A 7,369-nucleotide genomic window follows, 5' to 3' on the forward strand; every position below is an offset into this window, starting at 1 on the left:
CTGTTGATGATGTATTACAATGCCCCACCAAAGAATATCATTTGATTCGGTGCTTCAAATTTGTACAAACGGGACCCATTGTTAACAGACCCAAACCGTTGGTAGATCAGGCTCTACAGTGGATACGCAACCACAAACTCCCCACATTAGATCACAGATGTGGACCGTTGCAGTTTTTCATTTCATTTCTTAGCCTTCTATTGTGATGAATAAAAATACGAGGAATGGGATTTTCGGACATGGGAGACTTGCAGGTGAACAAACTGAAAACCTGAGCATACACCATGGAAGCTCTCTAGTCATGACTGCATGAGTACTCTTCTTGTCATGCTATAAATGCTGATCCCTAGCCTTTTGGAGCTATTAATCTTTGAATAGAAAACTAATCTTCCAATAACTGTAGCGTAACTTTGATATTGGATATGAAACTAAATTCAAGTCAGAGCTACACAAAAACCATTCACTCGGTTCGAAATGGAAACATACGATCCAGAATCAGTCAACCAAACAAGGGCAATCCCGCATAAATCCTCCTCTCATTCTACTTTCTGCAAAGGCTAGTGCTCAGCGCTTCCCACCACCACCTCCAACTTTAGGGCCTTTTGGAGCTGCCCCCTTGGGCATGCTACCCTTGGACTGGGTCTTCTGTGTCTTAGACATCACCTCGGCTTTCTTTGCCTTCTTCTCATCCTTGGTTTTCTTGACCCTTTCTTTAATTTCACTGCATAAACAATAGCAGGAGCATATGAAACCCATGCTAATAATAATAGTAATAATAACCAAAATGGGGTCCTTCAGCAGAATGTAGGGGAGTTTGGATGCACCATTGAATTGAAATGCAATTACTAGCCTAATTATGTGGAAACACCCTATAGTAATTGTTTTGCATGCTTAGGGAGGAACAAAACTGCAATTTGAGAGCCACTTCCTCATTATGAATACTCGGAGGAATTGTTAGCTTTTTGTCAATTTCCTCCTGATTAAACCAAGTATTAGCCAATTCAATTCGCATGTGCATCTGAAACATTGGATGCATAGTTTGAATGCATGAAGCCATACCGAAGGGCAGCTTCCCGGGCTGCGTCTCGGACTTCAGCTTTCTCAGTTCTTCACTTCTGGATCACCTCTAAGGTAGCACCAACTATCGACCTAGAATATGGCTTCTTGGTAGTACGGCGCCTCTTCCTTACAGCTTCTGCATGCATATCCTGGAACCAATGTGAAGAAATTGATACATCCAATATTCAGCCAAACAAACGAGTAAGGACGACTGTCAAAACATGCACAAAAGCTTTTTTCCTTTTTCATTCTTAGGGCATGTTCAGGTGCTATATTAAAATGATTAAATTTAAAAGTTGTCATCAGGATTTGCTGTCAGGAAAACAAGTCACTCGTCATTTTTTAAGAAATGAGTTTGGCAGGTGTCATTTCTCTACCTTGCGGAGGTTAAGCTTGTAAGTGTCTCTATGGGCCATATGGTGGGAAAGAAATGAGAGATGCTTCTAAAAAAAAACGAAAAAAAGAGAGGAGTTTTAGAAGTGTTCAAAAGGGCATGTCTCAAAGTTAAGGAATGAGCGAAAGTGTATATCCTAGCTTGTTATTGTTAGGGCAATTGTCTCGTTCTTGGTTTTTCTGGTTCATTTGTTTATATATATTTTTAGGCTTTGGCCTATTCAATGAAATACCATCATCGTTTCAAAAAAAAAAAAGTGTCATTTCTCTACCTCCTTTCACACGTGCCAACTGGTGACAATTGCATAGGGTCCAAACCACCCACATGTAGCCCAATGACATGAAAGAAAAAAGCCCTAATGATGAAACCCACCCAATATTTAGGTGGGCCACAATATTCAAGAGAACTCTGACCATAATGCAACTTTGTTATGGCACCCAAGCATGTGCTTTCTTTCTTTCTTTCTTTCTTTTGAGAAGACAGAATTTTGTTGATGATAAAGAGCAAACATCAAAATAAGGGGAACAAACCCAAATACAAATGGGTGATCCATGGCCCGCTCTAGCCAACACATCTGCCATCTCATTTGACCTACCAACATGCGTTAACTGGAATTTTTAGCTTTGAGAAAATGTCATGGATTTCCGAAAAGAAAATAAAAGATATCTTCACAATTCTAATGCCAACTTGAAGCACATTGAAAGAATCACTTTCCACCACCAAAGGCCTGAAGTAAGAATCTCAAGTGCTGTCTAAGAACCATCAACAATGCTTCCGAAGCATCACCAAAAACAGACACCAGAAAAGAACATTCAATTTTGGCCTCTGTCGTCTATCAAGACTCCAATCTAGCATTGCGCAAGGTTGCCTCATTGAGGAACCATCAAAGTTTAATTTCCACCACCCAATCAATGGGCAAAACCACTTGACAAAATTGCACAACAAAAAGCAAGAAAGCCCATCTCAATCAAAATAGAGAATTAAAATGAATATCACCTTCTTATGTTGCTTCCTATACATTGCAGTCCAGGTAAGCTTTGACGGCTTCAGCCGGTTGTGGAAGTACCTCTTACATTTTGAATTTGCAAACAAGAAGACCTATGACAAACAAGACAAGCATGTTCTGATTCATTAGAAAGTCAAGAGCACAAAGAATATCCAAAACAAGGTATTCCATAGCGGCTGCAATGGCCACCACCACCATTATGATACGGGCCATAGCGGCTGCAATGGCCTTTTTATTTTTGAAAGATCTGTTTTGACCCTGTTAAGGGACCGTTATGGACCATTTTTTTCTGTAACGGCTGTTTCGGCCCCATAACGTGTAACAGTAACCATGTTAGCATATCATGATTTTTTTTAAAAAAATGGCCTAGAAGTAAAAGAAAAATCCAAACAATCAGATATTAGCCAAAAAATTCAGATATCTTACAAGTACCATAATTTACCTGAGAATCGGCATGAATAAATCTGATGCCTTTACCAGGGTATATCTTGGCACCGCTGAAGCGGCAGAGTTCAGTCCTGAAAGTATGCAATGTATCTACAAATATGGACTTTAAGAGTTTAAGACTGCAACCATAAAAACATCACATACTAACACGAAATGTATGGTCAAGTTCATGAACCAGATAATTTTTTGTTGAGGGAATTGTCCGAAGACTTGGAACCACATTCACGAATGAAAAATAACGTCTATACGACCAGAAACCAGTACTAGTGCCTGAATAACCATGCAGGCATGCTTAGCATGCTAATATCACCTTCCATAGATTCTTTCATTCCCCTAGGAAGGATCCACTGTTAGAGAAAAATGCCATTAAAATTTCAACAGAAACTTCCATCTTGTTCAAATAGATGATCAGATTGAGGTTGTATTTAGATGCTCAACTCAACTGAATAGCCTATTTCAACATAGAAGAAACGAGCAGAGTAGAGATGGGCACCATTTCAATTAATAATGATGATGAAACCCCCACTGCATTTCCATGTGTTCCAATGTTGGACCTGAAATATCTTAATTTCAGTTTGAATGCCAGGACTGGGGCTAGCACACTTAGATTGTTTCCAAAGAATTGTTGAGATTCAAATCACTTAAGCATCCAAAACACAGATCAAATGAACCCCATGATGTGGTAGACCTCTAGCTGGTGTTGTATTGTTGGAGCTTACTTAGGAATAGTAGCGATATGTTAACCCCCCAAAGAAAGAGAGTCCACTTTCTAGCAATCTTCTAATGTGCCTGCAAACAGTTCTCAAAGGCAACACAAATAAGAAAGTAACTAATGTGCATCTCAAGTGATATCAAATGTTGTTAGAAGCTACAAGAGAATAATAAAATTGACAAACCAAACCCAAATAATTCATTGATAAACTATGCCATGTGTATGTAACCATCAAAAATTAAACAAATGCATGACAATAGTGTTTTTTTTTTTTGGAACCATCTAGTATGGTGAGTGTGATTTAGAATATAATACCGTGCAGAGTGTCATATTTGCTGAACCCCAAAAATAAGACTTTTGGAATGAGCAGTACAGCTTACTCGATTTAAAATGACTAAATAAATATTTATAAATAGAAAGGTCTTTTCCAATAGAGAATATATGGTTATATCTCATGTGCAGTTGTGCTAAATGGATGACCATGCACCATGGGTGGCCTTTACATTCTGCAGGTGGTCTTTCCAATAGAGAATATATGGTTATTTCTCATGATCGTTTATATTCTATGAGAGACTCGTGACTCTTGCATAGCTCTTCTTTTTCAAGATTGAGAGAGACAAACCAATGCTTGTGATCTTTTATTGTTTCTTCTTGAAATGAGAAATAGTCGTAGTAATTTAAACAAATACTTCAAATAGAAATAAATAAACAAAGGACGAAGAAAATTAAACTCCAGCAAGCATTTAAAGTTTTGGGGCTTGTTTGGTAGACACCTAAAGATGAGTTAATCTCATTTTAGTTTATCATAATTATGTAGGGAAATGGTACTATGAGGTCAACCTCATGGGAACTTCCCATGTGGTCGAGCTGTGTGGGCCCCACCGTGATGTGCCCTGCGTCGAACATGTACCCCATCAGTCAAATGCACCATTCCATGGCTGGGCCACGGGCTTAAAAATCAAGTCAATACATGACTTGGGTGGGCCACACCACATGCAACAGTGGAGAGGGGTTACCCTCCCATTAAAACATTCATAATCATTTATTGGGCCCACCGAGATGTGGTTCACAAATCCAGCCCATTCATTGTGTGTGTCCCACTTAGATGAGGGGGCAGACCAAGTTTCTGCTGCATCCAAAACTCAGGTGGGCCCCACCAAGTGCTTTTATATATTTTAGGCATGTCTTCACATAGTTTTAAATGGTATGTATGGCCCACCTGAGTTCAGTATATGGCTGATTTTTGGGACATCCCATAATCTAAAGGGGACCCATCAAATGCACGGTGTTGATGTCTGACACACATCATGGTGGGACCCACACAGCTCGACCTCAGGGAAGTTCCCATGAAGTCGACCTCATAGTACCATTTCCCAATTATGTATTAAAGATTATATTCCTTTTCGATAAGGATTAAAAATAAATTGATAACCAACAATAATGATCTCTAATCCATAATTACAATTAACTAAAATGAGATGAGCTCATTTTTAGGCATCTAACAAGCAGGCCCTTAAGCACTTAACAGAGAGATCTGATAAGTTTATCTTTTGTACGAGTGATTTTATTTTTTTAAGCATAATTCTGCAATAAAGAGTAAAGTTATTTTATGTTTGACATTAGCTTTGGTTTTTTCATTATCTTTCGCTTATAAGAGAATCCAGTTGACTATACAGTGAGAGGAATCTTTATGGTTGATCAACAAGATTCAGTCTGGAAGAAGGATTTTCTGTGTCACTCAATACTGCATGATATGTTTGATGCAGCCCAAAAGTGGGTCCCATTGAAGTCCAGGAGTGGAGCACACAATCTGTTTGGACAGTTCTGTGTGGCCCATGATACCGGTCCAATGGATCTATGGGCCCACAGTAGTTCTATCAGTTATTGGACCCCACCCACGTAATCATTAAAAATAAAGTAAAACAAAATAAAATTCATGTAAACTAGCACTTTAAAAGTTCCATTTGTTCCCAAAGAAATTGGTTGGCAATCAAAAGCAATATCTGCTTGAGATAGGGTACAACATAAACACAATATCCTAGTAGTGCCACTTATGCATCAGATATGAGTGCTACATCAAAAAGGAGTTGCCAGGCAATTAAGAGCTTGAATGGGGACGGGATTTCAGAGTGACATGCTCTGGCTACTAATGGAGTAGGATGCCAACATGTACAAGATCCCGGCTGTCCATCAGGCAAGCCCCACTGATCTGTACCATGGCATGAAATCAGGAGGGTCTAGTCAAAAAGATTCAAGCAGACCACATGTATGAAAAAATGAAATGGAGCTCAGCTCTCCACATTCGATGCCAGGTGCAGCTCAATTGATCCCCGGACTGAAGTGATTTTAAATATGTAGGCACATGCAATATTGAGCCCACCTGATGAATGGCATGGATTGAGTGCATACATGATGCAATTCAAAGTCCTATTTATGCAAGTAGCTCACAAACCTGAGTTTATATGTATGGTCTAGAACTCATTGGCAGTCTGCTTTACATGAATTTCTCAAGCTACAAAACCCTACCAAGTGCACTGTTGAACTGATTGAGGACGCATCATGGCCATTCAAAGGCTACCTTCTCTGTCCCATATACAACCTATCTTCATTTCTATTCCCTGCCGTCCCCTTACTGTTTTTACGGTGCAGGTAGGATTGGGGTCGAACACTACACTTCAAGATCAACGATTGAAAGTGGGAAGTGCAAAGGTAATTCCAGCGAGTAGGGGCTGAGGGAGTGATTTGTCGCATTGGGTGGACCACACGCGTACGATGAAAATGGGAGGTTACCAAAAAAAAAAAAAGAAAGATCGCGGGTCTCTACTCAAAGCCATGCAGGCGGCTGGCCTGACTGGTCGACCGTACTGATTCTTGGGACTGAGCACAATAAAGGCCGGGATCACACGATGAAGGCAAAATTCTGCTGCGTGGGAACTTATTTGGCGAATCACCTTTGAAATCTCCTTAGATGTTACCCATTTCATGATTTCCATCTGCCGCCTTTAAAGGGGTTTTTGTTTTTCAAGATTTTTTCTCTTTATTATTATTATTATTTTTTTTTCAAGAAAAGATGCAATGAGAAATCGAGAGAGAGAGAGAGAGAGAGAGAGAGAGAGAGAGACGTACTTAAGAACCATGACTGCTGCTGCTGCTGCTTCTTCTGCGGCTCTCTCTCTCTCAGTAAGAAACCCTCAACTCCCTAGACCCTAAATCCGTTATCAGCTTGAATGACTACGACAGGGAGGGACGCACCAGTATAGGAAATTACAAAAATGCCCTTCGCCCATTGCTTTTTAAATGATCTGCTGCTGGGAGGGTACCGCCACCAGGGGTAACTCATCATCTTTTCCGCGGGAGCCGATTAGTCGAGACCCCGGCGGCCCGGCCTCACCCAAGACAGTGCGGCACTTACCGTGGGGCCCACCTTGTTTTATCTATTCTGTTTCCACGCCGTCCATCCATTTTTCCAAATCATTTTAGGGCATTATCCAAAAAAAAAATAAAAAAATGAAGCAGGCCCAATTATCAAGTGGACCACACTGTTTCCTATGGTATGGTCTACCTGATAATTAGATCTGCTTCATTTTTGGAATAATGCCATGGAATTATCTAGAAAAACGAATGGAGTGTGGATTACATGAGTCGGGATCCTTTGTTATCAGGTCAACAGAGAATTCCTGTTACCCTAATGGTTTGGCGTCCGAAGCTGTTTTTTATTTATTTTTTATTTTTTTAGTAAGTGGTGACGTGG

At 40.0% G+C, this 7,369-nt stretch overlaps 1 pseudogene; it reads right to left on the bottom strand.

Annotated features, from left to right (window-relative positions):
• Nucleotides 1-455: 455 nt before the first annotated feature.
• Nucleotides 456-6,977, bottom strand: LOC131233423 (large ribosomal subunit protein eL24-like; annotated as a pseudogene).
• Nucleotides 6,978-7,369: the final 392 nt, after the last annotated feature.

The sequence above is a fragment of the Magnolia sinica genome, chromosome 18, assembly GCF_029962835.1.
Source record: "Magnolia sinica isolate HGM2019 chromosome 18, MsV1, whole genome shotgun sequence".
Classification (NCBI taxonomy): Eukaryota; Viridiplantae; Streptophyta; class Magnoliopsida; order Magnoliales; family Magnoliaceae; genus Magnolia; species Magnolia sinica.